The sequence below is a fragment of the Fukomys damarensis genome, unplaced genomic scaffold (genome assembly GCF_012274545.1).
Source record: "Fukomys damarensis isolate Sample0158 unplaced genomic scaffold, DMR_v1.0_HiC HiC_scaffold_16, whole genome shotgun sequence".
Lineage (NCBI taxonomy): Eukaryota > Metazoa > Chordata > Mammalia > Rodentia > Bathyergidae > Fukomys > Fukomys damarensis.
This window is the reverse complement of record NW_022900928.1, coordinates 96,271,207-96,288,126: the sequence shown is the minus strand read 5'-3', so window position 1 is coordinate 96,288,126 and position 16,920 is coordinate 96,271,207. Positions and strand designations below refer to the sequence as shown.

General features: G+C 41.9%; 1 pseudogene; it reads right to left on the bottom strand.

The window, feature by feature from the left end:
* Nucleotides 1-1,214: 1,214 nt before the first annotated feature.
* Nucleotides 1,215-16,920, bottom strand: part of LOC104867380 — an 18,821-nt pseudogene continuing 3,115 nt past the window's right edge.

Genomic DNA, 16,920 nt, shown 5'->3' with positions numbered 1-16,920 from the left:
AAGAACAGAGTTTTCAAATGCAGGCCAACTTCCTTCTTCCCCTTTCATTCCATTTGGGCTGCCAGGCCATTGGATGGCACTACCCCAATCAGGATGGTCTTCCCCCTTCAGTTTGAGGCCTGCATGTCACCATGGAAACATCACAGACACTCCCTGAAGTGGGCTTTACTAATCTGCTAGGCTTGCTTCACCCAGGCAAGTCGACGAGCACAGCTGTTGGTCACAAATGCCTTAGTATTCTGCACACCATTTATTTCATCCATTGATTCTATAAAAATTTGTTCTTTTTAAAAAAATTGTTGGTTTGCTTTTTTGAAACAGGGTATTGGTAAATTGTTCAGGTTGGCCTTGAACCGCTAATCATCCCACTTCAGTCTCCCAAGTAGCTAGGATTACAGACATGTTCCATCAAAATTTATTCTAGGGAAATATAAGAGGTATATAAAGATACAGAAAAATGATGTTTAGAATAGCAACAACACTTTCTAAAGAAGATTGTTTATAAAATATTTATAAAGAAACTTAATGCCCTCAAATAGAAAATTGATAGAATAAACTCAAGTGTATCTATAAATGGAATATTACACAGCTATTAAAAAGGGAGGATTGCTGGGTGTGGTGGAGCATACCTGTAATCCCAGCACTTGGGAGACTGAGGCAAGAGGATTGCTGCAAGTTCGAGAACCAGCCTGGGCTACACAGTGAGTTCCAGGGCAGTTGGAACTACATAGTAAGATCCTGTCTCAAAAAAACCCCCCAAATAAAAATAAAAATAAAGGTAAATAAAATGGTGTATTTCCCACTCAAAACACCAATTAATATTAAAAAAAAAAGGGAAGGGTTGTAGAAGGATTTTTTTTTCAGTACTGAGGATTGAACTCAGGACCTTGTACTTGCCACCAAGCTACATCCCTGGCCCTATAAAAGGATTTTATCAGTATAGAAATGCTCATGACAGTGGTTAAAGCAAAAGTGGATACAGAATAGTACATTACCTGTATGCCATGTAAGGAGGTTGAATGGTATTGTTTTTTGAAATTTCTTTTATCTTTTTTGAAGACATGTATTCAGTGTCATGATCAGGCCAATTACATTTAGCAATCAATAGAATAGTATGGTTGCAATGTTGGAATGCCTTACACTTTCCAGAGAACAGAAACTAAAATAATTTGTTATACAATTAGTCACAAATACAGTCCTTGAGTGTTTTTGCCCACACATGAGTGCTGTCTAAAACATGTCTTCTTTGTAGCAGCAGGGCCCTGCCACCACTGTTCTTGGCTGAGTTCACAAATCTGTTGTAACCTGTACCTTCCCTGTCACTTCTCTGGCTCTCCTCACATCCTAAGCTTTGTTTCCTGGAAGTATTAAAACCTTCAGCCACTGCCATCGCTACTGCTGCTGCTGGAACTGCCAGAGCCACCTTGGTTTTGTGGTTTGGCAGTTTTGGTCCCCACCACAACAGGGGCCAAAGCTTTTGCTGCCAAAGTTTTTTCGCTTCCTGGGTCCAGAATTTGAAGATTGAATGTTGTAGCTGCCAAAATCGTTGTCGCTTCTACCACCTCCCACATAGCTTCCGTCATTACCAAATCCATTGCAGCCTTCCCCACTGCCACCGTATACTCCTCCACCACCACTGCCACCAAAGCCACTTTGACCACTGAAGTTTCCTTCATGACCAGAATTGCCATTGCCACCAAAACCTCCTCCATGTCCACCAACACTGTTTCCAGAACCACTTTGATCTCTTTGGCTAGGTGAAGTACTCACTGTCTCCTGCTTTGACAGGGCTTTCCTCACTTCACACTTGTGGCTGTTCCCTCATGGTATGGCATTTCTGAATGACAGTCTTATCCACAGAATCATGGTTGCCAAAGGTTACAAAAGCAAAGCCCTTTTCTTTGCCCTGCCTTGGTCAGTCATGATTTTAGTCACTTCATTTTTTCCAACATAGTCTTGCAGGTGATGTTCTCTGGTATCTTCTTTAATGCATCAATGAAGATCTCCTTCACAGTTAATGGGCACCTGGTCTTTGAGAATCTTCTCTTGAGACAGCTTGAGACAGCTTGAGAGTTCCACAATTCTTCCATCCACCTTCTATGGCCCTGCACTCATGGCTGCACCCACCTCTTCCACAGTGGCTTAAGTGACAAACCCAAAGCCCCTGGAGCATTTGGTGTTTGTATCTCTCATTACGACACAGTTGGTGAGTGTTCCCCACTGCTCACAATGACATCTAGACTTTCATCCATTTTCAGTGCTCAGCCCTCTGATGAAGAGCTTCCAAAGACTTTCAGGCTCTTTATGAGCTGCTGACTCAGACCTGATGGCAGTGGGAAGACAGACTTTAATGATGCTTCCTCTGTGACATTAGCAGAAAGCTAATTTTCTTTATTAGTCTATGTTTGCAGTACATAATGTTTGCATTCCTTCTGTGGAGTTGGTATGTGTATATGAGGTCTTAGTTCCCTTTTTCATCCCTTTATGTCCTCTTCCTCCACCTCCCTCCATCTCTTGATCCCCTTCCCATTTATGGTCTATTTTTCGTTTTGCTCTTTATTTATAATTTGGATTTCTCACATTAGAGAAAGCATGTGATATGTAAATTGCATGTCTGATTTATTACACTTAACATTATGGTCTCAAGGTGCATCCAATTTCCCACAAATGACTGAAGTTTATCTTCTTTGTGGCAGAGCAGTACTCCATTGTGTGCAAATAGCCAAACAGCCAAAATAAACAATTCTTCTTAGATCTGTCAGAGAGTAGAGATCACCAGGCAAGGCACTGCCTCTAGAACTGCACAGCTCTGTGGATGCTGCAATTACAGGTCCAGCAGCTGAAGCCTGCTGCCAGAGCCCACATCTGGTAGGAAAACTTGAGCTATTATGGGCAAATTTCTGGAGTTTGGTGGAGGCAAGTTTTCAAGTTAATTATTCCAGGGGATCTAGCCTTATGGGGCCCCCATTTTTATGGGGTTTATTTCCAAGAGCCTAAGAAGGTTCTTGTGTGTATTCCAGAGGAAAATACCCTGAGCTTCAGGCAGGAGGAGGGGAAAATTGAAAATTTTGAAATGAACCAGAGTATTCTGGTCTCTTTAATAAAAGCGTTCCCTTAAACAGCTCTCAAAGGAAACTTTTATATCATTGAATGTATATATTAGAAAAGAAAAACAATACATCAATAAACTTCTACTTTCTGAAACTAGAAAAATAAGAGCAAGTTAAATCCAAAATAATCAAAAGAAAAGAAACTAAAAATTAGAGCCGAAATTTGTGGAACTGAAAACAGGAAATCAGTAGACAAAAATCAATGTAACTAAAAGCTGGCACTTTGAGAGATCAATAAAGTCGATAAACCCCTTGCTGGGCTAACGAAAGAAAGAAAGAAAAAAAGATGACAGTGTCTGATTACTAGTATCAGAAATGAAAAAGGAGCCATCAAACTGATCCCATAGATGGTAAAAGGTTAAAAAAAGTGCCCCCAAACAATCTTTAAAATGTACATATAACCAAACCCCAAGGTGATTGTGAACTGTGTGAATTGCAAACACGTACTAATAAAACAAAAAAAATTTTTAAAGAATAATAAAAGAATAGATGAACAACTCAATCCCTTCAAATTTGATAATCTAGATGAAAGGAACCAATTCCTTAAAAGGACCAAACTAATAAAATTCATATAAGAAGAAATTGGGGCACCGGATAGAAGTGCTCTTATTAAGGAAATTGGATCAGTGATTAACCTTCCAAAACAGAAACAGAAACCACCAGGCCCAGATGGGTTCACTGGTAAATTCTACCAACCATTTAAGGAAGAAATTAAATCAGTTCTCTATAACTGTACTAGCAAACAAAAACAGGAGGAACACTTGCTAATTTATTTTAGGGCCAGTATTTCCCAAATACCAAATCAGACAGAGTTAAGGAAAACTGTATACCAGCATCTCTCAAGAACACAGATGCAAAATCTTCAATAACATATTAGCAGATAAAATCCAACAATGTATAAAAATGATGATGCCCAAGTGGGATTTATTTTAGGTATGCAAATATTGTAATGCAAAAATCAGCTAATGTGATTCATCACATCAGCAAGTGAAAGAAGAAGAATCTTACGATCATATCAATAGATGCAGAGAAAGCCCTTGACAAAATGGTACACTGAGAATGATTTTTGTAGATTACTAAATATCTATTTTTATATCCACCCATCCAAAATCCATATAGAAAAATGCTGATGGTAAATTCTATATTCTTCGTTTTGTGTCTCTGAGTCTTCTAAGTTTTCTGTACAGTTTTCTAGAAAAAGAGCACTTACTCATGATTTTAAAAAATGCTTTATTGGTTTGGCAAGGGTCCGTGGACAGAAAGTTATTAAAAGGTCACACTTAAGCTGGTTATGGCTGTGCATGCCTGTGGTCCCAGCTACTAGGAAGGCTGAGGCAGGAAAATTGCTTGAACTAGGAATTGGAGGCCAGCTATGGCAATAGAGCAAGACCTTGTCTCTCAAATAAAAGTTGCAGTTAAAGAAGGTAAGTCCCTAAGTCTTCTAGAGCCCTGCTAAGGGGGTGAAACAAAGGACTGAAAAAGCTTTTCCCTCTATAGAGTACTTAGGTGGTCTTGAAGTAGAGGGATTTCATGTGGCTTGGTATTTCCAAACCGGCCCATCTGTGTGCAAGCAAAATACAGAACTGCATGGCAGCATATCATCTCCACATTATCCCCATTGACTCATTTTGCAAAAACTCTGATATTGCTGTCATCAATGCAGAGAGAGCAGTTTCTCTTCAGATCTAACATCAGCCTGCACAAGTGAGCCCTTACAAATCATTTGGACGTACACATACAAACCTACACACACATGCACTTTACAATGCGGAAGGTTCAAGGTAGAGATATTTATAGTAGTGACCCTGATCAATTGAGTTTCTGCAGATTTACAGCCTATGCATGTAGTCTACAATATTGTCAAAGGCTTAATGAGCTTTGTTTTCCTGAACTGTTTGTCAGTCTTCTACCTAGTATCTGGGAAGAACTTTCCAATTTGAGCTCCAAATCGAACCCTATCCTGTGTTGAGCTGGATTCCTTTGACTTCAGGTAGACTTATCATCATCATCACCATCATCTGTACACATCCGCTGCAGGTTCTGTCGGTTGATTTCTGCCTGGGGTTGGTTGGCCATCTGTTATTATACCTATGTAACTATTAGAGCCATGATCTTCCCCTGTATTCTCTGCCTTCGACTTTTCCTTTCAGTCTCATGGTTCCGTGGTCTGCGTAGATTCACTGTGCACAGGCAGTGGGATTTGGAGTCAGTTATGTCCTGATTTAACACCCTCCCTGCTGTTTACCACCTGGATGGACTTGGACAAGTTACTGAGTGACTTTTTCCTTGATAAATGAGGACAGTACCAGTGCATAGAACTGGGGTGAGGATGAAGTAAAAAGCACTTTGTGGGCCGGGGATTTAGCTCAGCGGTTCAGTGGCCTGCCTTGCAAGTGCAAGGACCTGAGTTCAATCCCCAGTACCAAAAAAAAAAAAAAAAAAAAAAAAAAAAGCACTTTGCACAATGCCTGGCACACCTCAGGCAGTGAACATGTGGGGACTGTGTGCTCATTGCTATTTGTGCGCGCTGTCCTCCGTGTCAGTTATGAGTTGGTTCAGGGGTTTTCCTTGTGAGAAAAACCCTTCTGTGTTTCTCCTAAACTAATACCTAGATAGAAATAATCAGCCTTGAAAACTGGAGGTCAGATATGCTAGTCTTCATCAGCCTACCCCTGCCTCACCTTCCTTCACTGTTCTCTTGCTCGGTGGCTATTCTGTAAGGCAGGTGAGGCAAGTCCTGTGTTGCTAGTGGAAGTCCTGGGTTACCTGAGCTTCTTTACAGCACAGCCTATGGGACCTGGCTGAGGGAGGAGATGGCCTTTGCCACACAAATGTCGTAAGAAGAATGGAAAATTTAAAACATGGAAAAAACCCTGGAAAAGCCATAATTTTTTAAAAACAAATCTCTTAAAAAGACCCTTTACTGTTGAAAAGTAAGGCAAAATTATACAGTTCAGAGCACTTAGAAACAGAATTATCTCTAAGGAGAGTACTTTTAATTTTGGATGTCAGTGGCTCTTACAGATTTTTGTGCCTCTTGAATGAATTTTTTCAGTTGGAGCTTAGGGAAACCTCACTGCATGGAGAATTAATCACACCTATACAAATTTGAATGTGAGCACTTTGATTGTCTTAATTTGGGCATTGTTTTCAGGCATCAAAGTAACATGTATTCATCATAAGACGTCTAGAATTACAAAAACCTTTAACAACAAGGTAACCCAGAAATAATCCTAAGATTTTGGTGTATTTCCTTATAATTTATTTTTCTTTACAAAATTTGGATACCCTTTCCCTCAGCTTTATATCCCACTTCATGGGCAGCAGCCTCCAGAAATATTAAATATTTATATAAATATATATATTTTTTGGTACTGGGCATCGAACTTGGGACCTTGTGCTTGTGAGGCAGGCAGTGGCACCACTGAGCTAAATACCTGGCCCAATATAAATATTTTTTAAAAAATTGTAGTCTCCCTAAATTGCCCAGGCTGGCCTCATACTCTCAATCTTCCTGCCTCAGGAAGCTGGGTTAGCAGGCATATACCATGTCTGGCTTTATTTTTACTATATTCTTAAATACTCCTCCAAGACATCCTTTTAATGGCTCTTTATCGTTCCATTGACTGACTATATTGTGATTTATTTGGCCAGCCCCCCATTGCTGGATATTTGTGAATCTTATTGTAAACAATACTTCACTATAAATTTTTGATCCTCCATTTTTTAGTACTTATTCAGTTATACCTTTAAATCAGTTCCTCTTCAGCACTTCATACTTCCCAGATCCCTGACTGTTCCTGGAGCTCCTCTGACTGCTATTTATACTGCCAGTCAAGGTCAAGTTCTTTGGGGATAACTGACACCAGTGTTCTGGGTGGAGGATTCTCTGCGACGGAACTGTATTATCTTCAGGGAGAGAGCCCTTCCCAGTGGCACATATGAGATGGGAAACTTGAAAAAAGACAACCCCCTGGTTTGCTATGAGTGAGCAGCTCTCTGTGCCCATGTCCATTTCTGCAGGCAGCAGTCAAGAGTACCCACAATGCAGTGACTCCCAGGCTTTACAGGCCTTTGTGGCAAGCAATTCCTTCTCTCCAGTGGGTGCTTTCTGCTAAAGGCCAGCATCTGCAGGAAGTGGTGGAGGAAGGAAACCACACCCAAGGTTCTCCTTGGCAAGGACATCCCCTACTGCTAACCTGGAGTCTGGGTATGAGGGGGCCACATTTTGGTGAGCCAAGGTGTGTTTGTGTGTGCCCATGTGTGTAGGGGCGAGATAGAGAGAGAGAGACAGAGAGAGAGAGAGAGAGAGAGAGAGGAAGGGAGGGAGAGAGAGAGGGGAATCTTTTGCCATTTCTCAGGCACCCTCCAGTGAGTATGCAATTTTCTCTCTTTGGATATTTCCCTCTTCTCTGAGCCAGCTCAGGCTGCCATCATGAAATACCATAGAATGGATGGATGGCTCAAACAATGGATGTGTATTTTCTCACAGTCCATTTCTGGTGAGTGCTCTTTTCCTGGAGTATAGTCTGTCACCTTCTTCATGTCTTCACATGGCAAGGAGAGGGCTCTAGTGTTTCTTTCTCTTCTTATAGGGCACTGATCTAATCACGAGGACCCACCATTATGCTCTCCTTGAAACCTAATTGCTCCAAAGGCCTTGTCTGAAAATATCCCATGGGGTGTTAGAGGGTCACCATGTGAAAATGGGGCTGGGTGTAGTTTAGTCCGTAGCAGAGGATGTAGCGAGTGTCTCAGGACCCTCAAGGTCCAGACTCATGGATACTGTTCACATACACCATGGCTCCTTAGTCCAGTCAGTGCTTGGAAAAAGCTGGGGCATTGCATAGGCAGTGGCACCAAGCATTCATACTTGCCAAGCCTGTCTGGAGGCTGCTGCCTGTCTGTTTTCTAGATCTTGTGTAAATGGAGTCACTAAAAAGTCTAATTTCATGCATATCATGCTCTCCAGGCTTTTAAATGTGTGATTAGATTGGAGTTCCTTCTTTTTATTTATACACAATCTTGGGACTTGTGGCAAGAAGTACAGCCTGAGAGGTAGGCACTACACTATTGAAAACATTTTGCCTTTTAGAAATATTTTAATATTTCTGAGAGAGAAAAATTATCCTTTCATAATATCTTAAGCTATTTTCATGACTAATTTTTTCAGGTGAATTTTAGCATTATTTTCTCAAATTCCAAATAAAACATATTGAGATTTCAATTGGAACTGTGTTAAATCTATAAAAGACTTTGGGAAAGCACTCACATGTCTACAGGACTGAGTTGTTTCATTCTGAAACATAGTAGCTTTCTATATTCAAGCCATTTATGTCTCAGTAAGGTTTTGCAGTGTTCTTCACACCCTGTTTTTTTAAACTACTTGACCATAACTCTTATTTATACTTCCTGCCCTGTTCTTGACCTCTAATTATTAGGTCATGATGGTGAAGAGGGCAGATTATTTCTTGATCCTAATTTTATTGTGAGACACGGTCTTGATATGCAGTTCAGACTGACTGGGCTTGGATTCACTGTGTAACCCAGGCTGGCCTAGAACTCACAGTGATCCTCCTGCCACAGCCTCCCAAGTGCTGGGATTATAGGAGTGCACCACCACACCCGGCCTTGATCCCAATTTTATGACAACATTTCAAAGGTTTCATGGTGCAGTAGCCCACACTGGCCTGTGTGCTCTCAACTTTGTTCCTTGGCTTTCTATGCTGTGTTGTGCTGCCACGGACTGACTCTGCAGGCTGCACATCCCGTGGCTCCCATGACAGCTGGCTTGTGACAGAGGGCAGGCGATGAGTGATTCTGGCAAGAGATTGGGGAGCAGAAGAAAGGGAGATGCCAGGTATTTCTGCCCTATTCTCTGAAATTCTAGCAGCAGCTGATTGCATTGCATGGCTACAGCTCTGGCTAGATAAGTGTCTCTATGGTTCCAGTTCTGCAGGATGAACCTGGACACTGAGCTCAAGAAATAGCCCTTGCTGCTTCTGCTTCTGCTTCTGCTTCTTCTCCTTCTCCTCTTTCTCCTCCTCATCCAGCTGATCTTCCCCAGCAAAAGGGCCTCTGACCTCCATTTCACATTTTAGAGGGCCCCAATACTATAAGGACACACTGAAAAACTATACTGAAGAACTCATAGTTGCCACTATGGCTTGGGATCTTGTATCTGAGCTGGCACAACATGGCTATGGCCCCGAATATCTGCTCTTTTGTTAACACAGTCACTTTCCTTACTGCTGGCACAAAGTACTGAACACCCACAACTTAAAGGAGAAGAGCTTTATTTGGCTCATATTTTCAGTCCATGGTTGGCAGGCTCTGAGGCAGAAATGGCATGGTAGGAGGGTCTGGCAGAGGAAAACTGCTCATGTCATGGTAGCCAGGAAGCAGGAAGAAATGGGAGGAGCTAGGGGCGAGAGACGCCCTCCCTTACAGGTTATGCCCTTAACGACCTACTCTTCCATCCAAGCCCCATCTCCTAATGACACATTGAGCTCTGAACTCGTCCATGGATTATTCCCCATCATTCAATCACCTTCCAAAAGCCCTGCCTGTGAACACAGGAGGCTTTGGGAGACACTGCAGATCTAAACCATAACAACAGTGCAGGGAAGTGCTTTGCAACACTTCTTGCCCTTGATCGTCAAAAGGAAGGGCAGCTGCATATAATTTCATTAAGTTTTATGGGTTATGTTGCTGCTGATGCTGGGGATTGATACTGCTTTGGAGCAAGGCTCTAAGGATAGACACAGCTAGATACAAGAGAAGACAAAACATTGACTTTTCAGTTGGAACGTTTTAAAATAAGGCAGAATCAGTTCCCAGAAGTGATGAAGTTACACATGCATTAGGGTGATATTTTGTAAGAATTGCACACAATTGCTGAGGAATTTTTTCCAATATTAAACAATTTGTGCTGCTTTTCCCTATGAATATACTTTTATACATAACCTGAATTTTGGCTTAAAGTCCAGAAACGTGCTAGTGCCATGTATGGTACAGAATTCCAATGTGTTACTAGAGATGTAGCCTCAACTTGAACCAATAATTATGAATTTTCTAGAGAAACTAGAAGATTTTTAAAAATATTATTTTGAATTCACAGATGAAACATTTAAATTCATGGAATTCAAAATTTTAAAGAAAATAGTCTTTCTAAATATGAAATCAAAGTGCATATGGAATCAAAGTGATACTGCCTTCCTCCCAGAAAATAGAACAAGGAAATAGAGCCAGGTGCAATGATACACACCTGTAGTCCCAGCTAGTAAGGAGCTCTTGAGCTAAGAGTTCAGGGGCAGACTGGGCAATGTGATAAGACCTGTTTCCAAAAAGTGGTGGGAGTAGGGGGATTAAAATATTTTCATGACCTTAAGGGAGAAGAGTCATAATTAATTTCTTTCTTTTCTTTTCTTTTTTTTGGTACTGGGGATCAAACTCCGGACCTTGTGCTTGCAAGGCAGGTGGCCAACCACTGAGCTAAATCCCTGGCCCAAGAGTCATAATTTCAAATAGTGTCAAGAAAATATTTCCCAGTCATTATAGATCAGGATATAGTTTTGATTGTAGAGAAATTTGAGCAAATTAAGCAATATACTTCAATTTTCTTTCTCCTAGCATTGGAATATTTGGAAGAAAAACTTCAGAAATATCATATGGATCTAGGTATAACTTTAAGGGATAAGAAAAATAATGATATGTGATAATGATTTATATGATAAAGGTGAAATATAGTATTTTCTGCATAAACAAGTTTTCATGTTTTGCTATAATGCTTGAACATATCATGTAAAATTCCAAGTATAAGTATTATTTAAGAAATTTCTCATTATGGAAATCAGTTTAAAAAAACAAGTATTAAAACTATAATGAATCAAAAACAGTTGTCCAAAACATTTGGCATTACCATCAATAGAATGGAAGTTACGTGAAATATGTTGATTATAGCAATTGAATTAGTGATTTGTGTGAAATAAAGGTCAGGAAAAATAAGTCTTAGGAAATATGTATAAGTTATAAATGATGAACACTTTTATTACTTGTTGAGCATTGCTGGTCTATCAACATATAAATAAGAATAATTAATTTGGTTGGTATTTTACTTTGTCAACTTTTATTCATCAAAATGTAAAACTATGTGTATTTCACATTTTGGTTATCATAAAGGTATTTGTAAGGTAGAAAGATGGAACACTCTTTTATTTAACAGTCTGTCATTTGATTTACACCTTTTGAAGATTTAGGCATACATTATATGGACTCATTTATGTTCTTACCCTGAAGCTTTGGTGGTACTGGGGATTGAACCTAAGGCCTTCATATTGAGCTATTATTTTCAGCCCATTTTATCTTTTGAGACAAGGTCTTGATAAATTGCTAAGTTATTCAGGTTAGCCTTGAATTTGCAATCCTCCTGCCTCAGCCTCAGAGTGCTGAGATTACAGACCTGTGCTGTCAGGCCTGGCTTGCCCTGGCTCTTTGAATATCAGAGTTTAATCCACAGGGACTGTGACTTCCTGCTATCAACTTCCTGTTGTCTGCTTGGCTTTGTGGTTCTTGGCCTTTTGATTTTCCGTTATCTTTTCATTTTGCACAAATAAACAGATCCATGTATTTTTAAATATCCCCTTCTTTTCTATGGTTATGTGTTGAGTAGTGTCCTCTCAAAAGCTATGTTGAAATCCTAATTCCCAGTTCTTCCGAATGTACTTTTATTTAGAAATAACTTACATAGATGTAATTGTTGAAGCTGAGGTCATTTTGGATCAGGGTAAGATGGGCCCAACCCAATAGATCTGATGTCTTTATGAGAAGGGAATTTAGAGACAAACACACACAGAAGGAAGATGATTTGAAGATTCACAAGAGAAGATAGTTATGTGACAAGAGAGACAGACACTGGAGTGAGTGAAGCATCCCTAAGCCAGGGAATGTCTAGAAAACTCCAGAGGCTAGAAGAGGCGAGGAAGCTTTCTCCCTAGTTTTAGAGGTGGCATGGTCAGGCCAACACTTGACTTTAGACTCCTGTTTTATAAAACTGTGAGACAATGAATTTCTGCTATTTTGAGTCATCTAGTTTGTGGTACTCTGTTACTGAAGCCCTAGGACATGAGTAAATATACTCTTTGCAATTTGAGGAGGTGGCACATGCCTGTAATCCCAGCACTCAGGAGGATGAGGCAGGAGGATGCACTCCAGTTTGAGGTTAGCCTGCAATGCATAGTGAGCTCAAGGCCAACCTGAACTGTATAGTGAGACCCTGTTTCAAACAAATCAAGTCAAATCATACTCCTTACAGCTATGTGTGGTGGTATATATATCCTTTTAATCTTAGTACTCTAGGAAGCTGAGGCAGGAAGATGGCAAATTTGGGCCCAACCTGGGCAACTTAGCGACTTAGCAAGATCAAAATAAATTTAAAATATTAAAAGGGTTAGGGATACAGCTTAGCACAAAGGCCCTAGGTTCACTCCCCAGTACTTTTGCCTTTGTGCAAGTATTTTTACAGGCTAGATACCTAGAAGCACATGTGCTGTGTCATAAGAAATATGTCATTTTCATCTTAGCAGCTACTATACATTAGCTTAGCACACTTCCAGGGTGGCTGCCCCTCCCCGAAGTGCATGACAATACATTTCCTGTGTCCCAGCCAACACTTGACATGGTAACAGACACGTATGTTTCCCCTCATCGGATGGGTAAAATCAGGCCAGTATTTAAAAAAATTGTATTCTCCAGATGACTATTGAGGTTGAGCTTTTTAATATGCTGATTTTCATTTGAATTTCTCCTGTAAATGATGTCTTTATAAACTTTGCCCATTCTTCTGTTGTGCTATTTATTTTATTCTTACTAATTTGAAATATTTTTTTATGCAGGAGATGATCTTATTCATTTTAAAGTATTCCTAGTTTAGGAAGAGCTTTTAAACATTAAGCATATTTGTTGGGCTTAATTGGTTGCTTTTTCAGCATGTAGTGAGATGATCAAATGATATTTATTTGACCTATTGATATGAGACACCTGTAATGTAAGAACTTTAAAAAGCAGAGCAGTTAAATATTGATGGGCAAAGGGAATGATGCCAATGTGAGGCTTTTCAGAACAGGTTAGGAGGGTGTGGAGAGTATGGTTAAGAGAGTATGAAGGTCTGCTTGAACAAACAGACTGGAGTCGGGGCAGGGTCTGGTAGGGATGCCATGGTTTGGAGCTCTGTAGTTTAGGAACTACTGAAGAATTTTGAATAAAAGCTAACTATAGAATTTAAGAAGAATAATATAGTGGTGTGGTAAGGAAGAAGAAAATAGAAGCAAGGAGAGGACTGAGATGTCTAGGAATACTGTGCAAACAGCCTTTCTTTATACTGATACAAGGAAATAGAAAAGAAGAAAGGAAGATGAACAGACCAACATGATTCTCCAGTGAGCCGAGACTTAGAAAGAAGGTCTCGTAAGAGAGGAAGGGCGCCTGTGTAAGCATAAATACTAGCATGTCACAGACCTGGGGAGCTGAGTTGGCAGGGTTAAAGCTCAAGAAGATCCTGTTGGGTTACACAAAATAGCCAAACTGTGCAGAGTGAGTTACAAAACCAGAAATAAGAATATGCAGGGACTTTTTCTTTCTGCAGGAAAATGATGTAACGTTGATAGATGACAAAGAAGAAACATACTCCAACACCTTTTATTTTGCTTTCAATCAACAATCCCAAGGAAAAGATTTTCAGACTGAGGTGGGATGTGGAATAGAACAATATGGTAGCTGGAGACAGTGCAGAATGAGAGAAGAAATTGTCAGAAAGTGTCTCTCTGCTCTAGGTGAGCTGTGTGTCAGGGAATGGAGGGAACTTTCAGGGATATCTCAGCTTCTGTTGGGAACCTCAGAGAGCACTGACAGGGCATTACTTTAAAATGAGTGGTTCAAAATAAGGAGTGTGAGCAAGTGGAATTCCTAATTTAAAAAAAAGTAGATATCTTGAACTGCAAATCAGTGATCCTAATGCTACTTTGGGGCAAGATCCCAAGATAGCATAAGAAGAGGAAGAATTGTGAGACCCAAGTAAAGGAGGTGAGGGTCACTAGAACACTACATAGGGGGCCGGGGATTTAGCTCAGTGGTTCTGCTGCCTGCCTCGCAAGCACAAAGACCTGAGTTTGATCCCTGGTGCCAAAACAAACAAACAAACAAACAAAACACTACATAGGTCATGTGAAACCGTGACTGGCCAATTTTCTTTCTTATAGGCTCACATGACTATTAAATATGTGTGGTGTTACCTATAAGGAGCACCAATAATTGGAGATATAAGAAATTAGGGAAGAGCAAGCATAAAGAAGGAATAAACAAGGGATGTTTGGCATGGAGGAAAGAAGGCTTCATGACGGCTGATGTAGAAGGACAATCATAAGGGAGGTGAATTACATACCATCTGTGGGTCTCTGGAAGGCAAAGATAAAGGCCATTGGGTAGAAGTTACAGAGACCTAGAAGAAGACTCACTAAGGGAAGAACTGTGTGATCACCTACTCTGTCCATTAGTGGAGTGGACTGCTTTCTGTTAGAGTGCATTCCACATCGCTTCAAGGGTGCAAGCTGATGCTAATCATTCTTTCCTGGGGAAGTGTTCTGTGCCCTATGCAGATGTTCTATGCAAATGGTCAGTGTTGGTGTGAACAGGAGGGAATGGCTTGGAGACACAAGATGGTGATACTGTGTCTAACAGGGTAGAAAGATCTGGGAAGAAGATGGAAGAAATCTTACCCACTTAATAAAGATAGTTATGCCCTCAGATAGGATAGAGGAAGACTACCACTTTCTGAGCCCACAGACCAGGACTATCCCAGGATTACAGAGGGCTGTACTTCAAAGGATGCCTCAGATCCACATCTGTCACAGGAGTTTTGGGATTTCAAGAACAAAAATTTCAAAATGGAATGTTAATGACATAGAAAGAAGAAGAGGGCTGTGTCTCACATGGGTCCCTTTCAAAGCAGGGCTTGAGACTGCTGAGGACCATGAGGACATGGGCCAAGACACATCCCTGGAAGCAGGCCTAGGACACAGGCCAGAGAAGAAGTTAAAAAACAAAAGCAAGAACAGAGTGGGGTCATGGAGGGGGAGGAAAGGTAAAGACAAAAGAAGCAGGTGCACTATTGGGAATGGGCCCCATGTGCGCTGCCAAAAGCTGGTTCTAAGGAGAGGGGAGAGTTGGGAACTAGGGGACTCAGGCACTAATCGGTGGTGCCTTTGTGGGTGGCACCTCACCATTCTGCTTCTTTCTTGTTAACATACATAGGTGCCCAATTAGCATAAAAGTGCTCTGGGCCTTAAGGGGGAAAAAAGCCTCTCCAGATGTGTGCATGGGTGTGAAGTGTTTGTGCATTTCCTATTTTCCAGGGCTGGAGAGGGAGGTGAAAGGAGGGTAGACAGGAAGGTGAGAGGTGAGACTGTGGCTGAAGCTTGGCTCAGCTGAGGCTGAGACATCCTAGAAAACTCAGAGTGCGGAGACCTGGCCCAGGGCATGTGTCTGAGGGCCCGTCCCTTCTTCAGTGGATCACTTTGCGGAATACAGGGGTGGAAAGCGAGGCGCGCCCCTCCCCCACTAGATGGCACTGAAACGCCTTGTTCGAATTTCCGAAATGCAGAAAGGAGAGAGGGGGGGGAAAAAGACAAAAAGAACATGGTGGAGGTGCGCTCCAGAAGCCCCGTGGTGCAATGCCGGTTGCCTGGCACGCTCTGTCTTTATCCAGGGCAGCTCTTTACCAGGCAGTGAGAGACCTCAACTTTGGAGAGAGGTTGACAAAGAAGGGAGACCGTTTCAGTGAGCACCCTAGTATTTGCAGCTGAGGGGGAGGCTCCCCGCCTTTGCGGCGCTGTCTCACGTGAGTGAGGCAGCGGGGTGGGGGGCGGGACGCAGCGGGCACGCCAGAGGCTCACTCGCGCCAGGTCTGGGGTCCTTCAGAGCCGAAATCCAGCCGCCACCTATGCAGGATGACAAATCCATACCGAGGATGCCTGTGACCCAAACGCCCTCCCCAAAGTGCAAGCCCCCAGCGTTTCAAAACATCTAACTGTACTTAATCCGCCCCCCATTAAAATTCTCTTCTTGCGATCACGAAACGATCGGTTTAATTTCTTCTTTTCCTGCTATGGAAAGACGGAAGGTGAAGGTGGGTGGGGTTGAGGTCGGCGATGGCCTGGGGACGGCCGCGACCCTGGGTTGCTCCTTACTCAGCCTAGGGTGGAAAACCTTATAGCAAGCAAGGCAACGCCTGTGGCGTTGGGGGCGGGAGGATGAAGATCAAATGCACCCGGAGACACCAGCGTCGGAAACCGGGGTCGCTCAGCTCCTGTAAGAGCCCGTTCTGCAACCAGCAGTGTTTTCTTTAAAACACTGTGGTGGATTGGAGGGAATTTTTCACGGCTCTGAAGAAATACATATAGGCACCACCCCTAAATGTATAAGAATACACGTAAACATATTACATGCCACATATATGTATATGTGCATAAATATGGATGTGGTTGGGCACATACCTTAGCTAGACACCATTGACTTGCCTCGTCAGAGAATAAGGCTGAGACATTTCGTGCCTGGGAAATGGTGCGGTTTATCTTTAAGAAGGCTAGAAAAATAAGAGATGAGGCTCACGTTGCACGGATGACATCACTAGGTTTTGGCCGCGCGCTCCGTGTTCTCGTCGGTGGGTTTTAGCCAAGGCTGCAGCGCCGGGCGCCCGAGCAAGCGAGCGAGCGCGGCAGCGGCTTCTCCGGCGCCTGCACCCGGGTGAGGCGACGTC